Here is a 20,388-nt window from a genome sequence, read left to right on the forward strand (position 1 = left end):
GAGGCAGTCCGGGGGGGGTGGGGTGGGTGAGGACATCTAGCCCTTGGGGGAGCTGAGGAGAGCCTGTCCTGGGGGGTGAGAAGAGCCTGTCCAGGAGGTGAGGAGAACCTGGCAGGCACCATGCTGCTGCCAGCCCAGACACTCACAGGCAAGGGGCCCTGGGGGAAGCACAGCACAGGAGAGGTTGCTCCTGCCACACTCCCCTCTGCAGTGGCTATTTCCCAGCAGAAAGCCCACAGAAAATCCCCTGTCTGTCATGAGCTCTGCACCCTAGTCCGCGTTTCTGGGGTGGCTCCAGATTCCAGTGGGCTGAGGGGTCTATCTGCCCCTGTCGCAGGCCTCCAGCTCCCGCAGGGCAGGGAGGCCGGGCCAGAGTCCGGCCGTGTCTTGCCCACGTGGCGTGGCGGCAGGCTGGTGTGCGTGCCAGCCTGAATGACCGGGACCGCTTGAGATCAGGTTCCAGGCGGTGCAAGCAGCTGCAAGGACAAACGAACAGGCAAGAAATGAGTGCGTGACACGCAGCAGTCATAAGCCAGCTATTTCCATTGTTTTCCGGCAGGGTTTGTACCTTCTCAGACACACGTGGAAAGCCTCCCGCTGCTTAGAAATCCCAACCCGGAGGAGCAAAGTCCGTGCCAGTGGGCAGCTAGGGAAAAAGGCTAATAAACACGAACACTCTCTTTGCACAAAGCAGGACCGGCCGGGGTGTGTTTGTGAGGGTGAATAGGTGTGCCTGCACCTGCAACGTTTCCTGGGTAAAAGAGAAATACTTTTATACTAGCCCTCGTTTTAGGCTGTCCTTTCATTTGTTCAATACAAAGACCAGTGCAGGGAAGTGGTTTTGCAGCATTATCTGAAAATAACTCCTCTGGGAAGCTGCTGGCGGGGGCAGTTGTTTTGCTAGGGAGGAGCAGAGCTCAAGCGCTTATCGCTCAGACCTGTGGTGCCGTAGGTATGCAAGGGCTTTGCGGAGGAGCAGGAGGGGTCCCGGTGGTGGGGCCCACAGCAGAGGCTGACACGAAGAGGAGAGATGGTAGGAGACGTGCAGAGGGAGGGGTCAAGGGAAGGACAGGGCTTGCACGGTTATTTCTGGTGCTGCATGCACATCGTGTTAGTTCCGGTAGTTGTTTTGAGGGAGGAGCAGAGCTCAAGCGCTTATCGCTCAGACCTGTGGTGCCGTAGGTATGCAAGGGCTTTGCGGAGGAGCAGGAGGGGTCCCGGTGGTGGGGCCCACAGCAGAGGCTGACACGAAGAGGAGAGATGGTAGGAGACGTGCAGAGGGAGGGGTCAAGGGAAGGACAGGGCTTGCACGGTTATTTCTGGTGCTGCATGCACATCGTGTTAGTTCCGGTTTTCAAGCTATATTGGTTGCTAGATTTGTTTGGTTTGCTCTGCCCCCCCACTTTGCAAATGTCACAAGGATGAGACTGTGGTGGGAGAGCAGTCTCTGTGGAAGGATGTTTGGAGGAGGGATCTGAATGTGAGGGCTACCTGGGAGTCAAGGTCAGGCAGGTCATTCTGTGCAAAGGGACAGCAGTAGGATAGAAACTCTCCAAAGCAGCATGAAAATGATAAAATCAGGGAAAGCGTAAAGGAGCAGGGTACTGGTGGTATGTGCAGAAAGGCAGAGGTGAGGTGATGATACCAGTCTCTGAAGGCGCCATGATGCCAGCCCAAATAGAGTGAAACAGGTGCGTGCTAATGACAGTGGGGCATGTGAGGCAGGAATCAGATCATAAGGGAGGAGATCCCAGTACTCCTGTTGTGACATTGCCAAATCGAAGTCAAGCTTTTGGCCGCAAGAGCACATGAGGTGAATCAGAGAAGGAATCTGTATGATTAAACAGCAGCTGAGTGCCAGAAGTGAAGAGCTGTCAAGGATAGTATCAGGAGTGTATGTGTAGAGGACAGTGGGTTTATTTGCCACGATAGAAAAGGATTTGAAAGGGAATACAAGAAGCTCATACTGAGTCTGAGTTGGCAGCAAGAGAACTTGGGAGGGGTGCTGGGAAAAGTTTCACAGATACGAGGCTGAGGTGAGAAAGGAATGCAGAGCACAGGGGCAGCTTCAGCAGTTGAGTGGTTAGGAACGGGCACGAAGGGCAAGAGGGCACGGACAGCCAGCTAACAGGATGTGATTTGGGGAGGAAATGACCAAGCAAAAGCCCAAACCCCTGGGAGAACGGTGCAGAAGGGTTCAAGGTTTTGTTCTTTAAGGCATTCAAGGGCCTGGGCTCAGCATATCTAAAAGATCACCTAATGCTCCGGGACGACGATGAAAGTGGCACTTCTGATGGCTCCTCGGGCAAAACAGAACTTTTACCATAAGGGTGGGGTTTATCTGTGCAGGACTCGGCAGTTTCCCAGGGGCCGGCTGGGAAACTCCCACGGGAACTCAGAAACCCCATAAATCTTTCCCCTTCCTCCCATCCAGGAGCAGAGTGATCTGCTTTTTCCTAATTTAAACACACAATCTGTAGGGAGGAATATGTTTATACTGTTGGCTTTAAAAAAAAACCTCTGAAAATCCTGCCAAAATAGAAACTGCACACAAAGCCCTCCCCATTGAAAGAGGGTGAGAATGGATGAAACAAGACAGATGTTACTTACAGTCTTGGTGAGCTACTGGAAGAAATATCGGGCAATGATGAAGGAACTATGGAATCATTGTGAAACAGGAAAAGATAAAGAGAAAAATGAAGGAAGCCTGGATGTTTAGAGGATGGAGCATACCAAGGAAGATGATGAGGCTGACTTTAATCTAGGAGGCAAGATCAGTACGTATACATCATTCTGAGATCCAGCATGCAAAAACAATGCATCAGTCTCCCAGCCTACAATGAAGGGAATGGGATTATCCATATGAATAAGGAATATTGAGGAGAGTCTGGGTTTGCAAGACCTGAAATTGTATTATGATATCTACTGTTGACATAGTTCTGGAGCTTTTCTTGGGCTCCACTCCATCTCCTGGTGCTATGGGCACCCTTTTAAAATACTAAATGACAGCATATAGTACTTTGCAGTAGATTAGGCTACTCCTCCCTCCACTTCACATTATTACCTCATGATTTGCGATTGCATTGTAATGTCCTGGCACATCCTGAAAGGAAAATGCAAACGTTGCATTTCCATGGCATGGCCTGACAATTTAAATTTATCTCCCACAAAGAGGTAACACCGTATGTATGTTGACTGCATGCTGTTGCTACAACCTTGTTAAAATACAGCCATATCCTTATACCTTGGTGTGTGGAACTCAAATGAAAATAGGATAGAATAAGATTTTTCTTGCTGTGATTTAGAACCTGTTCCCTCTTACACTCATCAGTCAAACCCATTGACTTCAAATGGGGCAAGGTCAAGACCCCATCCAAAATGGGGGCCTGTATTTTTGCTACCCAAAATATAAGTAACATTTACTGAAGTGCAAAAATGGTTATTTCTGGGATCTAAAGATAGATACTGGGGTAGATGACGGCCAAGTGAGTTTGACTTGCTTCTGCTCCCTTACCCCTGTGCACTGTTAACGACCAACTGCACTGCCATCAGCAACTGCACTGAGCAAAAGAGAGCTCAGCAGTCATGGCCTGTGGCCACCTAAGATAACCAGCATCGCATTGCTGCTCTGATGCTGGCTAAGCTGGCAGCTCATGAGAGCTCATGTAGTTAAATGAATTGTGGCAGGCATCACCATCATTGTGCAAGCTGGTTTATGAGAGGCCTGGAATAGAAATTAGCAGACGTTACAAGGTGGTTGCTTCAGGTCTCCTGTGGCATGTAAGAAGAGCATGATGACCTTGCTCAGCACCACAGTTCATTGCATTAATTTAGCTCTCATTCCTGTGAATTATCTGTCAGCGAGTCATGATTTACGTAATCTGTTTGCTACTTGTAGTTATCCTAAACGGTTTAAGAAAGGAAATTTTAGACAAAATAGTTGCTTTAAAAGCTCTAGGTTTCTTTGCCATTTGTCCTGAAAAAAGCTATTGAAGAATTTGGAACAGTTGTCGGCAGAAGGCCCACACTGTTGAGATGTTTGGGAGCACAAGTGGAGACGTATAGTATGTTATCAGAGGTACACACGAAGTGGTGTTCATAGTTCCTGCTAAGAGCATACCTAGTGCCAGCAGGGCTTGGGCTGCAGCCTTTCAACAGCAGCATGCCCTTTGCTAGGCTCCATGAGAGGTTCAGCACGTGGAGTGACCTTAGTTCTGGTGTCTGATTTCTACACTGCTTCGCCCCTAGGTAAGGTTCATGACAGGTTAACGTCCAGCTGCTTACCAGAGCTTGGTGCCTATGGTGTACATTTTAGCTGCCTAGCAGCTTGTCTCTAGGGAGAAGCAGGAGGTCGGCAGTCCAGAGGCAGAGACATGTCATGATGTGCAGAGCAAAGTGCTGCTGAGGGCTGAATCCAGCTAGTCTTACTCACAGTAAGACTGTCACACTACTGACAGTAGTAGGCCTAGTCAGGAGAGCCAGCGCATAAAAGTTGACCCATGAGAGGGAAGAGATGATTGTGAAATTGGACAGCATTTCTCTGTCACTATGGAGTCACTAAGGGAACAGGCATATTTTCTTCCTGTTTACATAATTTTTCACCAGTAGCTTTGCACCCATCTCTGGTGAACTGCAGCCACAATTTTCAAGCCACATTGACACGCCATGGCGATAAAACTTGCCAGAGCTTTTTTATGGTCTGAAAGAACGACAGGCATGGGGCTGGCTGCGTGGAGCCTGAGCTTGCTGCAGGATGCTGCAGTGCAGGAGGCTGCATCGTGGTGGGCTGAGAGGTGATGTAGCCATGGCCTCCTTTTTGCTGAAAGCCCACTGAGGCTGCAGCTGCTGAGGTACAAGTGAGGGCAGACTTGCCCATATATGTTGCAGGGGTGAAATTGCTCCCCAGGGAATCCAGAACAGCAAGGTACAATGTACATTTCATCAGTACGTGTGCGAGACTGAACCTCACTGGGAAGTCAGGCTTGAACTGGGGTTCCACCAGAGTGACTAAGAGGGTGCTGCCACACTTTCCGGGTCCATCTTAAAGAGCGGTAGCTCATGGCTTAAAACCAAAGGTATTCACAGTTCATTCAGGACTATACACACCCACATCATACCACACAGGGGACATTTGCAATACATAATTCACCATTTATTCACAATACTGTGAATAAAATAAAAGTTAATTTATTCCCAGCGGTTGTGGCAAGTGCTTTAGTGATCCTCCATTTCATTGCAGAAACAATTTCATTGCAAAAGAGTTTTCATTTCATGTTTTGATGGTGAAAAGAGACAGAGTCCCCAGCTGCACCAGTAAGAGCAGCAGGCTCCAGGCACGGCGCTGTCACAGGGGATTAGTCATGTCCTTAGCCACAGGAAAGCCACGGAGAAGAACAAGTCTTGCATCCTACAGTTTACAGGCTCCTTTCACAGTCAATGTTTTTCTTCCCTACAGAATACAAAATTACACAAAAACATAAGCTTCCTGACCTTTACCTGATGGCCTTTCTTTCCAAATGTGAGAGAAAAGGCTGTGTATTTGTTCCACAAGGTGTGCAGAAAGCCTTCTCTAGCTAAACCAACCAGCTGTTGGCAAATGGGTGAAGGCCAACAGAACCCCCACTTCTCTCAGCAGGGTTTGAGGTGCTTGGCAGCCCAGCAGACTGAGATCAGCTCACCAGGACAGAATGTGTCCCTCTGCCGTTGCGCTCTTCCTTCTTACCATTCCTCTGCGGGAGGGCACCACACTAAACAGCAGAAACCCCCGTTCTAGGATCCAAGTCAGATATGACTCAAAGACTCTGTGATTTTGGGAGTTCTGCAGTGTTTTACTTGCTGAGCTGGGATTAGTGCCTGCAGAATAAAAGCGCTCCCATGCTACTGTTTGCTTGTTGTGCAATATCCCTTTGAATACACTTTACAGTGTATTAGTTGATACTGTAGTAGATACGCAGCATAGTATCTTTAAGTACAACAATGACACAGTCATACAAACGGAGGATCAGTACTTCCTCTTGGGGATACAAGTCATATTCCCCATCCCAAGATTAAAGGCACATTAAATATTTATATAGCTGTCACACCTAGAGGCCCCATCAGGATTAAGGTCCACAGTAGTTGGTGCTCTAAAAACTTACGATAAGAGCCAGTCCCTGCCCCAAAAGAATGCAGCCCCAGCTCAGGCTTACCCACTGCCCTGGGATGGTTGTTTGCCTGAGCTGTCCTGCCATGCCTATTTCATAAACCTTCTGCTTGTGGAAAGACCAGCTGAGTTATCAGTGGTACTAGAGGGTGGAGGCTTTGTTTTAATGCTGAGTTCTGGCTCCCGTTTGTTTTACAGATGAGGACCCTCCACTAAAAATGCCTGACTTCTGTAAGATGCACCATTCCTGAAGTGGGCAGGATGGGAGCTGGGAAAAAAACAAACCATACAGCACAGGGCAAGCTTTCTGCATTGAGAAGTACCTCTTCTCATGGAACAACCTTTTCCCTCTTACAAGAAGAGGATTCTGGTAGGTAGAAGCACAGTCCTTGACCGTGGGAGTTCTACATTCAATTTCTATTCCTCAGACGTCCTGGGCAAGTGACTCTGCTTCTTTCTTGTGCAACTCCTTAGATATCAAATATTGCTGCTTCACCCAGGTGTGTTGCAGGCATTAATACAGTCAAGGAGGCAAGACTGCCACAGGGTGGCCTGCACACGGCAGTGGGATGGGCGTGCTTGCTCACTGCTGGGCATGATGTTAACCACTGGTTTCACAATTAGAAGAGGCCTTGGCAGCACCAGGGCAGGAAGCAGAAGCAGTGGCTGGAAGTGACTAAGCCCAGGACTGGGGATCGGGTGAGAGTAGCAGTTTCTGGTCAGGGCAGCTTGGCATTGACTGCAGAGGAAATCCTGGAAGCAGGTGACCTTGAAGGGAAATGCAGGGGTGGCATTTGGACCTCTCACTGGCTGGGACAGCAGAGGCATCAACAGGACTTGCCTCCTAATACAAGTCTGCCTATGGAAGTATAGGCTTGCGAGTAAATAAGGTCTAGTACTCAGCAATCCAAGAATGTGTGTAACATGCCTCTAACCATCACCTTTATCCACATCTGGAAGATTATTGAACATCTTCCTCTAGCAACTCAAAGCACTTGCTCTCCACGGTGCCTGCTGTATCATCTGAAGTGATCAGCTTTAGCACAACAAAGCAAGCGAGGCTGAGCTCACATTTACCTCCAGCCTGACTTGTGGCTCATAGCATGCCAAGGTAGGATCCTTACACGAGGCACTGGGCGTAGCTCAAAGGTACAGAGCCAGATGCAGCGCATCACTGTGGGCCAAACTGCAGAGGAGTAAATGAAGTGCAATACCTGCTGCTACTGCTGCATTTGTGCCTTGCTTTCAGTTGCCGCTTCTTGTGACCTGCTTATTCACGTGCACATTCCTGTACGTTATCATGCTGCAGCACAATGTAGTGAGGAGTGCTCGGGCATTTGTGCCAGTGTACTCGCTGGGACTTCATTAGCCTCCAGGGATCTACTTGTGAGATGAATTTAGGTCTCTAATAATCTGTTCATGGGCTGCTGCCTCACACTCTGCGTGCATCGCCAGTGGTACGCAAATCACCTGGCTTGATTTGCCAGTGTGTTTTAACAGGTTACCCCAGAGATCCCAGCTCCCCCGGAGCAGCACTTGCTGTGTGACTGGTGAACTCTTCCCCCCACCCCGAGCACAGAGCAGAGGACTGCTCTGAACAGCTCTGCTGAACTTTGTCCCCCTGAGAAGGGAGTTCATCCCAGTGAGATAAACTGTAGCCCTTTTGACCCCTGTTCCAGGAACTGGCTGTCACAGTCCTTGCTGGACCACATCTGCACAAGCTGTATTTTTGTGAGGCAGTCTGAGGGAACTGTGCCAGAGAGCTGGTACGATACACTGGGAACCTTAACCTGGCTGAAAGCGAGCTGTACAGAGCGATGCTACGCCACGCCATGCACGCTGCTGCTCTGCATTCCCCACACTCTGCGTGTTCCCTGCTAACCATGAATGTCAAAGTGCCTGGAGCTGCCATTTTGTTTATTTTAAGGATGGCAATGACTAACATTTAGGTATCGCCTTTCAGAACTCTTAAAAATAGAAGTTAAAAAATTGCTTCACGTAATCCTTACCACGTAATACCTTCCTGGCTGAGAGGAAGAGACCAGCCACAGTAGCAACAGGACATGAGTGTTTTGGAAATTAACTCTGATCCAGAGAGAAGCATAATTTCAAGTTAGTTATACAGAGCCTTTTTCCTTCACAGACTGCACAGAAAGTGGATCAACAGAATGATTCCATTTCACAGCAAAACAGAGGCGGGTTGCTCAGACAGTGGCAGAGCTGGAAGAGGATCCGGATCTCTGGATCCTTCAGTTGATTTCAGCCTACTTGATTACAGCTGCCTTGCCTTGTAATAAATGTGTGATCAGTAAAAGATAATTCTGTCAAGGTGTTAAAGGCAATTAGACATACAAGATTAATCATTTATATTTTCAAACATTTAAAGCTCCCTGTAGAACGACTGCCTTCTGCCAGTTCTTCTGTATAGGGATCAGAAAATGGTCTCTTCCCCAATTTCTTAAACACTGGCGTTTCCCAGCTGTGTGTATCATTAGTGAATCAAATAGAGACAAATCTGGTCTCTCATTTCCAGTTAAGCCTATTGTGTTATATGGCACTACATAATATGTCAAGAAACCAATGCAGCTGATCTGGCATGTCATTGCCTCAAAAGGAAATTAAAACAAATACAGATTTATGAAAGAAGGCCCATTTTTGGCACCAGGCATGGATTTCCTGGCTGACTGCTAATACCAAAGTGCAGATCGTCTATTTTGTGTTAGCAAAGGGAAATCCCAGCAATTCATGCCACAGCATTAAAACACAGGATTCTAAAAATAACATTAAAGAGCTGGACTGGAAACAACAATAAAAATGAAAAAGAAAACCTTGTCTTTTTGTTTGCTTGCTTTTTTGAAAGTAAGAATTCAACCCCAAGAGCTAATTTCAAAATGACAGGGCCTGAAAGGGGAGATGAGAATATCAAAATAGCTAGGTGCCTCATGTGGGACAGCTGCAGGAGCCTCTTCTCCCTGCTTGGCATGATTTCTGCTGCAGTCCCCTCCTTGGTAAACGGCGAGGTAAACGAGGCCACTCTCCACTGACGTGGGAAGTGAGGACAGGCAGGGAGAGGACTGATGGGCTGTGGACAGTCTGAGGATAAAGAAGACACCCCAGGTCCCTTCTCCACTTGGTTTTCTCATGGATCTTCCTGCCCTCCCACGCAGTGTTTCCCCCGGAGACCTAACTTTCCCCTTCTATACCCAAGTGTATTTGGAGGCTTCACTGACTGCCACCCCCTGGGCATCCCCGCACTCAGCCCTTACACTTTGCACCAGCTGACACACTAATTAGAGCTTTTTCTGAGCTAAATCAGCGTACTACAGATGCAAATGCAAGTAAGCCCCAACCAGGGCATGGTGCAATTTAAGGTAACTGAGTTTCAAAAGCAAATTAGTGAAATCAGTGCAGTTCCCCCAGAGCCAGTGTTTAGTCTGTGCATTGTTTGGAGGAAGCACAATGAATTAGGTCTTGTCCTGCAGTGAGCCTAGTTCAGTGAGACCTGTCTGGTGCAGAACAGAGATGCAGGTGGAGATAAGTGGACGTTCAGGGTGAGCAGTCAGGAGAAAAATCATGGCAATTCAGAGATACATAATCCAGGCTGCATGGCTTTCAGAGTTCAGCTCTTTATTTATGTGCCTCACTGGAGGACATGTAAATCACACAGAAACGTCATAAAGGACAAATCATCAATTTAAGAATGAAAAAATATTCCACGGAGGAGCAGAAAGAACAGAAATACTTTTGAAGATGACTGCAGGGAAGGAAAGAGAGTATCCGGATAGTCCTGAGACTTTCCAGGCCTTCAAGAATTCCCCACAAATGCCAGCTTTCTTTAAAAAAAGTAGTGAGTTGAATTTAGCAGGGCTGTGTACTGCCTCAGGTACCCCAGCAATTGCCTTCTGCAAGCAGGCGTTCTGCGAGGGGACGGCAGGAAGGCATCATGTAGCAGAAGACAACATGTCGTGTGCTGGAGAACAGCAACAGGAGGCAGAGTTTGTGGTGGGATTCCAGCTGGATGAAATGATCGCTACTGCACAGGGACATTTTTCTATTTAAATATGACATTTGTTTAAGATTTTCAAAACTTGCTTCTTTAAACAGGAGGGTGTTTTCCCAATCTCCGTGTGCTTTATAATGGTATCATCATTCCTTTTCAACTGTCTTCATTTTTCCCGTGATCCTGATAATCCATATTGATACACATTGAATTCACATGCTTTGCTGTTTGACCGGCAAATATGTAGGGTTTGTTCTGATACAACCCAGCCCCTCACTCCAGGCTGCACTCCAGGGTGCAGGGTGTATATGGTAAGACAGGGGTGAGAAACAGCTTCACTGCTGAACCTGCCTTCCTTCTGCAATTACATTCCATCAAACCCACGGGGAGAAGAAGAAACAGGCAAGAATCTTTCCTTGCTGAGGGCCCTTCAAATACCATTGGGAGACCACACATGAAAACACATCTAATGTTATCCCACCATAACGTGGGAAAAATCAAGCATCCCTAGGCCAGAGAAATGATGTCAGAGGCTGCAGGTTTCTCATAGTTGTCTTAAATACACAGTGTCCTTAAAAATACCAGCTCAGTTTGCTGGAGGATGGAGGATGGTTAGGACTGTCAGTGTTGTCCCAGGAGATGAGCAATCCTTGTAGCATTATTGTCCCAAGGAGGTTCTCTGGGCGTTCTCCTATGCGTGACTCCCTTTGCAAATGCCTCTTCTTTGGCAGGTTGAGAAAGCAAAGTTTATGAGAATTTCTAGTGTTTTTCCCTTGGAAACAGAGTTTCTCAGAGAATTATACTGTCTGAGTGGAAGAGGTCAGGACCATGCAGTGGGATATTTATACAGCTGCCTGATCAGATTGCCTTTGTATAGTTTTTCCAGTGGTCTAGTTATACATGGACCTACCAATTCATTCTCAAACCTGACTTGTTAAAATTCATTAAGTAAGCACTTTGGTATGGCAATATCCAGGACTGCTTTTCCATATTTTTTAGCATTCTTGCTAATCCATAAAATTTAGCAACTCAGAATGAAAGCCGTAGTCAGAAAGAGCTAACAAGGTCCTCCTGTAAGGGTCTGCTCTCTTCTGGGTGTGTATATACAACTCCCATTAGTGTTAATCGGCCTTACAGAGGCACAGCAAAGGGAAAATGTACCCTAGAAGACAGAAAAATCCACTTATTTGTCCAGACAGGTAATGATCCCCTGTTCCACAGCTGGGGTTGGTGACAGCCTTATTTAGTACAATAGCTATAGCTATTTTTGCTTTACTTCCCCTCAAAAGCCACAAGATACGTTGCAGATGAAAAGATTGCCAAATAAATTCAGTCACATTATTTATGCGCATGATTTAATACAAAAAGAAAAATAAAACCCAAACGCACTACTAGCAGCCTGTATCAGGGGAGTGCTTAGCGTCTGCTTAACTTTCAGCATGTATTTGAACTGTAAATAAGATTTAAATACATTTCTGACTCAGACCTACACAACTGATGAAATCAGAAAAAAATCTCAGCTAATGATGCAAAATGCTGGAGGGTGTTGGGAGCCTTACAGTCTTGGCACCGATTGCTTTGCGTGCAGGCCAAGATGGCCAGCTACAGCCAGGCTGCTCCAGGGCAAGAGAGGAGGGAGAACGACATCAGAAAGGCTATCAGAAAGGTATCATTGCGGACGTGCACTCCCCCCTGCTGCCCCCGTAGCCTTGTGCCACCAGTGTAGCTAATCTGTGCAATCTGTTGCTGTTACCCAGCTAATCCTCCCCCTGTGCTCACACGTCCATTGAGTGCTCTTTCCTCTGCACCGACTGCCCTCAGCTGGACTCTGAGCCTCTTAGGGCAAAGATCATCTTACTGGTTTGCACACTGCCTTCCACTGCGGGCTCACCGTCTTCTGGCTGTTACCATAATACAACTCTTTTCAGTTGTTATTCCTTCCCAAGACAACCTTCGTAGTCTTTTCTGTCCTTCCTCCTCAAGAACTGCTGCCATGCTGTTATCGTAGTCCCTTCACTGCAAACATGACAGCAATGACTTTGTGTGCACGGCTGTAGGACTGAACAGCAGCTGAGACCTTACTGCTGAGTGAACGTGGAGCCTTCACAGGACCTTGCAGCCTCCCTTTCCCTCTACTCGAAAGGACCAGATCCCAGAAAGTTGTTGATTTTCACCTTTTACTTCAGCGCTGGAAGAGATCTAACCAGTGCCTCCAGACCCAGCCAGAGCAGCTTCAGCACTGCTAGGAGGTGATTGGAGCTGAACCAAGCCGTAGGCTGACATTTGTTCCCATAACTATTCAAATAAAGTATTTCCATAACCAGAACCAATAACTGCAAACAGTTTGTGAAGTGACAAAGAAAGTCTTTTTTGAATAAGTTTCATGAGAAGGAAAGTGAAAACATGGACTGAGAAGTTTTATTTTGGGTCCCATTAAGAAGCTAGCTTTCGATAGCAGACATTTGTCCGCGTGGGAAGGAGCTGGAAGAGACAATGTACTGCTCCGCGCCATCAGAGGGGTACGAGAAATGCCTGGGAAGGGGCCAATACTTTTTTGATCTGCGAGGGCCAGGACAACACAGCGTTTCATTAGAAACCTCCTGTGCAAGCAGCGTCATATAATAGAACAGGATACAGATGCCACCTATTGAAACAGTAAATGGAGTGGCTATAATCCAGCACCCTGTTTTGAAGATGGACTCAGCACATGCTGTGAACTCTCCTGGTTAGCAGAGCACACAGACGGGTCTTCTCAAGCTGTGCAGGAGGCACCGGGTCTGTGCTTGCTGCCCAGCAAGGCCCCCAACGCTGCAGCTGCCTGCTAAAGCAGTTCATGCTCAAGCAAACCTGTACTCATGACACATGCAAAACTTGAGGATTAAAAGCCATTTACATGAAATCCACAACAAAATTTCATTCTTAGGTAAGGCACATTTAAAATCAATCAGTTTGGGGTTTTTTTTGTTGTTGTTACTGAAACTACACAGCAACGAGAGGCAATTTCCTATGACTAATGAATTATATTCCTCTGTCCTCTAATCCCACCAACTCCTACTGAAGGATGTCAGCAGTGGACATGGCGCTGAATTACCATGCATAAGACTCGTAAAGGAAATCGTTAAAATTCACTATTGTTAAAAAGGTCAAGTAGTTCGGAGGTGTCCTGACAAGCTGAGTGAGGCTTTTTAAGCGCTGGCAGAGGAGCTGCTGGCTGTGTGGCTGGCCCGGGACCTGTCGTGCAGCCAGCCTCCCTCGCACACATCTTGCTGACCCAGTTGATTGCATCACTCGGTCTTCTGAGGCAGAATCTGCATTTTTCCACATGGGCCCATATGGTACATTAAATTGAATAATGAATTCATATTTCTGGAGGAGAGGAGCTCTCCAGCAAAGTGATGGTTCTGTGAATTTTGGAGAGGGACAGTGATCGGGGCTAGGGAAGAAGGTCTATGACAAGCAGAGGGAAAGACCAAAGGCTTTCCTTCTCACCCCTGCCAGGAGGGTGCCAGGCCCATATGTATACATCTGTGTTCCTGGGCGTTTTCCAGCTGCTTTTTGGAGAATGCTAGACAGGAAATTGATGCCACAGGGCAAGTATTCATTCTTCCCGACTTCCCTCCCAAAGCAAGCACAGATTTGCACTGGCTAGACTCACTTCCTGCAGAGTGCTGCGGCTTCCCCCAGCATCGTCCACGGCAGCACGTCCAGAGCATGGCAGAAATGACTAAAATGTGTGCAAGTGTGGAAAAACAAACAAGCAAAAGCCTGCCAGATGTTTGCAACACAAACCTAAGGAACACAGAGCTCACAGGAGCAGCTGATGCTCGTGTTGCACTTCCAAGCCAGGCTGGAGAAGCTGTCAAGCTTGTAGCTGAAACAGGAGCGTGGTATTTTGATGCTGCATCTTGTAGCTGAAGCGGGATTGTGGTATTTTGATGCTGCATCCATTAAAGTCAGGTAGATGTACTACTGCATTTTCCGTATTTGCATCCTGGAGTTGCCCATTGCAGGGAGAAATTGGAGGTGATGAGAATTTCAGTCGTTTAGAGGCATCAAGGTATCTTGCGGCCGCAGCTGTGCTCCTCTGTGCCACACCACGCTCCCCACTCCCTGCCCCTCGGCTGAGACTCCCAGAGCAAGCTCAATGCTGAACTTTGCACTCCTGGGCTGTGGGATTGACTGGCTCCGCAGAGGAGCCCAGCTTTGCTGCCCTCACTTGTACCTTATTACTGTTCTCCCCAGGGTTTGCATTCAGCATTGGTTGTAATCCTGCCCAAGTCTGTCTCCCAGCTTATGCTCTGGCCAGCAGGCAACATTCCCTGTGAAGAGGAGTTAATGGGTAAGGACAACCTATTGCAGCATTTGTACATTTAATCGTGCTTACTTCAGCTGTTACTGCACTTCTGAAGTGTTATCAGTGAAAAATCATTTGTTGAGAGCTCTTGCAGCTTTTGATACAGCCCCTCGTGAGAAGCTCTTAGCAAAGCATGCAGGCTGTAGGGGAGAGGTAAAGCCTGGCTGCCAAATAAATGTTGTGTGCGTGAGAGAGAGAGGGAAAGAAAAACGAGAAACAGAAACAGCCAGGTACCACCCTAGAAAGAGCAGCCAGCCTAACGACAGTGCTTCCTCGCACTTCTCTTAAGGCTCAGTCTAGAAGATGAAGTGAAGAGCAAGGCAGCAAATTCTGTCTGTACCGCAAGCGATTTGGCAAGAGCTTGGCAGGACTGTAGCATAGTAGCTCATTGAGCAATAGGCCAGCGCATGAAGTGCAGGGAAGACACGGGCAAGACCCAGTGTATCAGAAGGAACAATCTGAACAACTCACACGCCGAGTTCTCATGTTGTAACAGCCTCCATGAGCAGAAATAGAGACATCTGGGGAGGGCAGATGAACTCCATGTGGTGTCGAGCGAGCCTGAAGTGAGAGCCGTGGCTCTGGCTCTTGCAGTCCCTTGCCCACCGCCAGCGATTAAGTTTGTTTGCATTCTGGCCCCAACAGGGAGGAGACCTGGGGGCATGTTCCTTCTCGAGGTAGCTCCATTCAATGCACACATGAGCTGGGCCCACTGGATATTAAAGCAGAATTAGCAGCAGGTCCATAGCAGCACTGGGATTGTAGCAAACCCTTGCCTAGGTGCAGCCAGCAACAGTTTTAGTCTTCCTTCAGGGCAGATTTTTAGCACCAGCTAAAGAGAAAGGTTCAAGCATCTGTTACTCACAACCAGGGGAGGCAAATAGGAGGATGGGAGCATTAAGGAGCCTTTTTGGTGCTTCTGTTTTTAGCTAAAACTGTTGCTACTTCTTCATTCTCCCTTGGCATGAGCATCTGCCCAAAACAGAAACGTCTCCCCACGGCTGCTCTCAGCAGGCGGCTGCTCCCTGCGAGATGCGCAGGTGCCTTGAGACCCTCCCTGGGCTGGGGCAGCCACCACCGCCCGCATCCCGCACATCGTCACCAGCAGCCTGGGCAGAGGGGCACCGGACCTCATGCCTTCTAAAAAGGGTGCACAGGTAGATGCAGCCTCTTCTCTGAGGGCAAGCGAAACCAAAAGATGTTCGAAGAAGGGCAGTGAGAGAATTTAGAGGTTTGGGAGGCTGTATATGCAAGGGGAAAAGCAGGCAATCCTCTCCTTTACACGCACGTTGAGGTGCGCAGGGCTCACCTAACACAGCCGTAGCAGCTGGGATACAGCAGCACTGCACTGGTACAGCTTTTATTTACATAAATCCACTGCGATGACTGAGAAGTTTCCACCGCCTGTGTTTCAGGCCTAGATTCATCCCCTTTTAAAAACAAAAGACACATAAATCACTAGTGAGCCAAGTTTCACAACCCCTCCTCAGCCCTGGCAGGACAGCAGCCTCTTGCAAACCCCTGTGCTGAGCATGGGGAGGGGGACGGGGCTGCGTCCCCCCAGGGAGGAGCTGCTGCCATCCCGTGCCTGCCTGTGCTGTGCCCAGGCAGGAGATAACAGGGGAACAACTGGTTCCCAGATGCACAACCAGTTACCCACAGCTTATGAAAGACCAATATCAACCAGTGTCTTTGGATGTCTTTTTGTTTCAATCAGCTATTTGGGTGCTGATATAGGACCTGACAGCGCTGCTAATTAACTCCTGCCCCGTGCAACGCTCGGTGTCCCAGCACGTACCTCCTGCACCCTCGAGAAATTTTATCAAGCTGCATAAATATCACTTGGCGACAGAACAAGAAATCTCCAGTACTTCTAAAGAAGATTTCACAACTCAAGCAGTAAATTAAACCTGCCCCCCCAATAGCTCATTCACAAGTAAGTGCTGTACAAGAGCGTGGCGATAGGAAGAATTCGCCTTCTCCCTCTGGACCACCTCCAGCGCAGAGGTCAGATGTGGCGGTGAGCAACTGAGGAAGGTTAAGTGGAGTTCACTCTATGGCTCGCTGTGTATTCAGCTGTCTCAGCATTTTAGGGCTTATGCTGAAGATCTGAGGTGATGAAAATCAAGCAGCAACGTTTGGTAGGTACAGCTGGTCAACTGATGCTAGGAACCAGCCAGCAAGCCAGGCTAGGACACATGGTGTGCTTTTAATGCAAAACAATATTCGTCATTTAACTGGTATGCTGCTTGCAATAATTATTTGTTTTTGTGTATTATAATGGCCTCCAGAATGTGGTAAAAAAATGTAGACTCCTATAAACACTTCTGTGGTTTTATCGAACATTTCTAAAATCTGCTTCACATGCTTAATGCTCTGGAAAATGTGCAGGAATGAGAGAGAAAGCACCTGAAATGTCTCCGTCAGCAGGAGTCTTCTGACTTCAGCAGATCACAGCTAGAGATTATCTAGAAAAGGCATCAGTTGGTGTGTCGGCCTCATTGTTACATCCAAGTGAAAATTAAAGCCATTTGGTCTGACTATGCAAATATTGAGTTCATGGGAAATAAACAGGAATTTGACTCCATAGTGGTATTTACTGCAAAATTTCCTTACCCAGTCCTTTGTGCAACCTGGCACGACAGGCGTTCTGTAATGGTATTTTCAATAAAAACCTGTCCTGGTGGGCAACAGTATGAACTCTTGCATAAAACTTAGTTGTTTAGGATTTTTCTGAAGGAGATTCTGGTTCTTACACATCTGTACATGGTTTGTCTTGGCATGCAAAACAAAAGAAATCCTGTAAGTCTATAGTATTGAAGTATCATTGCATTTAAATATCAGGCTTTATTTTTTTTCCATGAAGGGAAGAACATAAAATGCTTTACAAACCTAGGCCTGATCCACAACATTATCACAGCTGTTTAAATCCTTACCCTGCATCCCAGCTCCTAAAACAAAACGACGGAAGGTTGTCCAGCCCATCCCCATACAAAGTAGCTCTAGAACTGAAGATCCCAAATCTGGTGAATGCTTTAGGTCTTGAGGCTAGATCTGGATTTCTAGGGGTATGTGTCTCCTCTCTGTGCTCCCTGAGATACCTTTTCTTAGTGCTGATAAAATTGCTGCTACTGCTTCTTTATGGCTGTGATAGGATCAGTCATGACCGAAGCTGCAGGTAACAAGCACCAAAGAATGATATTGTGCAACAGTCTGGCCAAGAGCTCTTCCCCTGTGTTTATTAGAAAGCCTTCTTTCCAGTGGCCTGCTATTGATACGGATGAGCACACAAGGTCTGTGAAGGTATACAATTATTCATGCTAATCTTACAGTAACTTTAGCTTTATGAAGTTATTTTTGGCAGGTGTGAATCCATCTTGCTATCAGTAGTGTCAGTACATCAGATTACCTATTTTGTGGCATGAGACTGATACTATGCTCTCCTATTTAGGTACCACAAGCCTAAATACTCTTCCTCCAGGCTGCTTTCCTGGGAAATTTTACTACACATACAAGTTCATGCAAGTGGACAGCAGCTCCAGACTGGCTGTTTATGGAGGTATTGGCACTGCCCCCTCTCTCTGAAGCACCAGGGTTTGGGGGGTTTTATCATTTGGATGAAGGCAAATAAATATTGTCCAACAGGGAGTAAATTTCTGGTGCTCCTTGGACATCTGTGCAGCCGGACAGTAAGACTGCTCTTTCTAAAAGGAAAGAGGCAAGAATTTCACTGATCGGCAATGAGCAGAGACACCACTGAAAACTGAGGTGGCGTGTACACCAAGGTCTGGCCGCATGGGCAAGTTCTGCAAGTTCAGTGAAAGCTCGACTAGACTTTGACACTGACAATACAAGAGCTCCAGGCACTGACAGCCAGCCATTAGTTCCTATCCTGGAGCCCTTTCTGGGGTCACATACTAACATCTTCCAAACAGGAGTCGCCTATAGAGTGGATGGGGAAGGAGAGTCCCTTTGCATGGGTCCATGAATAAGTTGCCCCAACAACCATAAGGAAAATAAGGAGTAGATCATAAAACTCTAGCCTAGAATGGTGTGACAATAGCCATCTCTAACGAGGGACTAGATTCACATATTCTCTTCCAGATCTAAACACTTGGGGTTGAATTCTTCTAAGTACTGAGCATCCACAGCCCTAGAGAGGGCAGGACAGTCCACTGATCAGGACACTAGTTTAGAAATGGAGTTTGATCTCTTTTGCTGTCCAAAAAATACATACGATCATGTAAGCAGCTATGCTCTCTGGACCTCTGTTTTCCATCTTCTTTACCAGACCTGCTGCACCTTGAATACAGCAAGGTTTGAGGGGTTTGTGATAGTCTGGTGGTTGAAGACATGCCGTATTTACCACAGGCAGAAGTAACTTAGCAGAGGTACAAAACGAACACATGATGTACACAAGTCAGGCCAGAAGAGCCCAGAGGCTGGAAGCAGAGAGCTGGCAAGCAGCTCTGGTAAGAATAATCTTGCAAACAAGAGCACAGCTACCCCATGTTGTGCTGTGCCCGCTGGGAGGACCATTAAAGAGGATTTGCTACCAAAGGTTAGTGGCATCAACAGGGCTGCACTCCTTTTAAATGAAAAGGGTTACAGGTATCTGTAAGCCTTGTTACAGGCACGTCTGACCTGCCCTGTCAGAGCCAAAGCAAGCATAACTGGGAGACTTCCCCCTCCGCAATGTCCACGTGGGCAAAGCCACACTGGGCGCTGGGAGGGATGCAGTGTCTTTGCAAAAGCTGGGCATTGGGAAAGGCCTTTCAACATGAAGAACGATCTTTGGAGCAAAAAGAGAAGAGGTAATGATAAAGACATTTGCAGAACACATCCTGGCTGCCCAGGACAGCCCTGGGGAGCCCATGTCCTACCCTGCGTGCTGGGCTTGTGTCAAGGCAGCTTTGCTCTCAGCTCCTTTTCCACTCTGTCTCTTCCCTCTCTCCAGCCGTTTCTGGCCGGAACAAGGAGGACCAGCAAAGCCGCACCAAGAGGAGCCTCTTGTGCCGGGCAGTGCAGCTGAAGCAGCGCAGTCCCGGGAACTCGGGCTTCTCTGGACATCGGAGGAGAAAAACTGCACGTCGGCAGCAACACACGCGTCACGCAGGGAACAGCCAGCACCCTGCAGAGCAGTGCTTATCAGATAAAAGCTCCCAGCCCAGCTTCCGCATGGATATTTCAGCAGAGAGCTCAGACTCTGCTGAAGCAGCCAGACCCTTTGCACAGGTGGCAAATGAACTGCTTTTGTTTCCTGGAGACAGAGCCATCGCTCTTGTTCTCCTCACCCTTGCTGCCATGGTGCACGCCGGCTCTGCAGCTCTCCGGCAAAGGGCAGAGTGCGGCATCAGGAGATGAGCTCCCCACTCTTTGGCCCGAGTTCACATTTCTTACTTCTCCAGCCACGAGAATCCGTGCTTAAGATTGTTTCTGCCCTTTGGAGTGGCTGCCAAGCCTAATCACAGCCCTGTTAACGATTCAGGGGTAGCCTCAAGGGATCCTGTAAACCTACCAGCATGTTTTTCAAGATTTTGTGTGGCTGCTCAGCTGCAGCATTTGGGAGGCTGTAAACTCGCACCTTTCCCAGCCCTGCCTCAAAATACAGAATAGCTTTGGAGCAGTCTGCACAGCATTGCTCGACTGTGATGTTTTTATCAAAGCCAGTTCAGGCCCTGTTAGCTTTAAATATTGCGTACCAACTCCCCCACCTAATCTAAAATTGTCTTATCAGTCACACGTATCACAGCACTCCAGTTTCATTGCAGCTACTCACATGAACACAGCAAGCAAAATCTGGCCTCATCACTGTGACCCTGCTAATTCAAAATCTCCCCTTTTTTCTGCAAGCGTTCCATTGAACGAGGGGAGTTGCACTTAGAAGGGCAC

This window comes from Aptenodytes forsteri, unplaced genomic scaffold, assembly GCF_000699145.1.
Source record: "Aptenodytes forsteri isolate BGI_AS27 unplaced genomic scaffold, ASM69914v1 Scaffold299, whole genome shotgun sequence".
Classification (NCBI taxonomy): Eukaryota; Metazoa; Chordata; class Aves; order Sphenisciformes; family Spheniscidae; genus Aptenodytes; species Aptenodytes forsteri.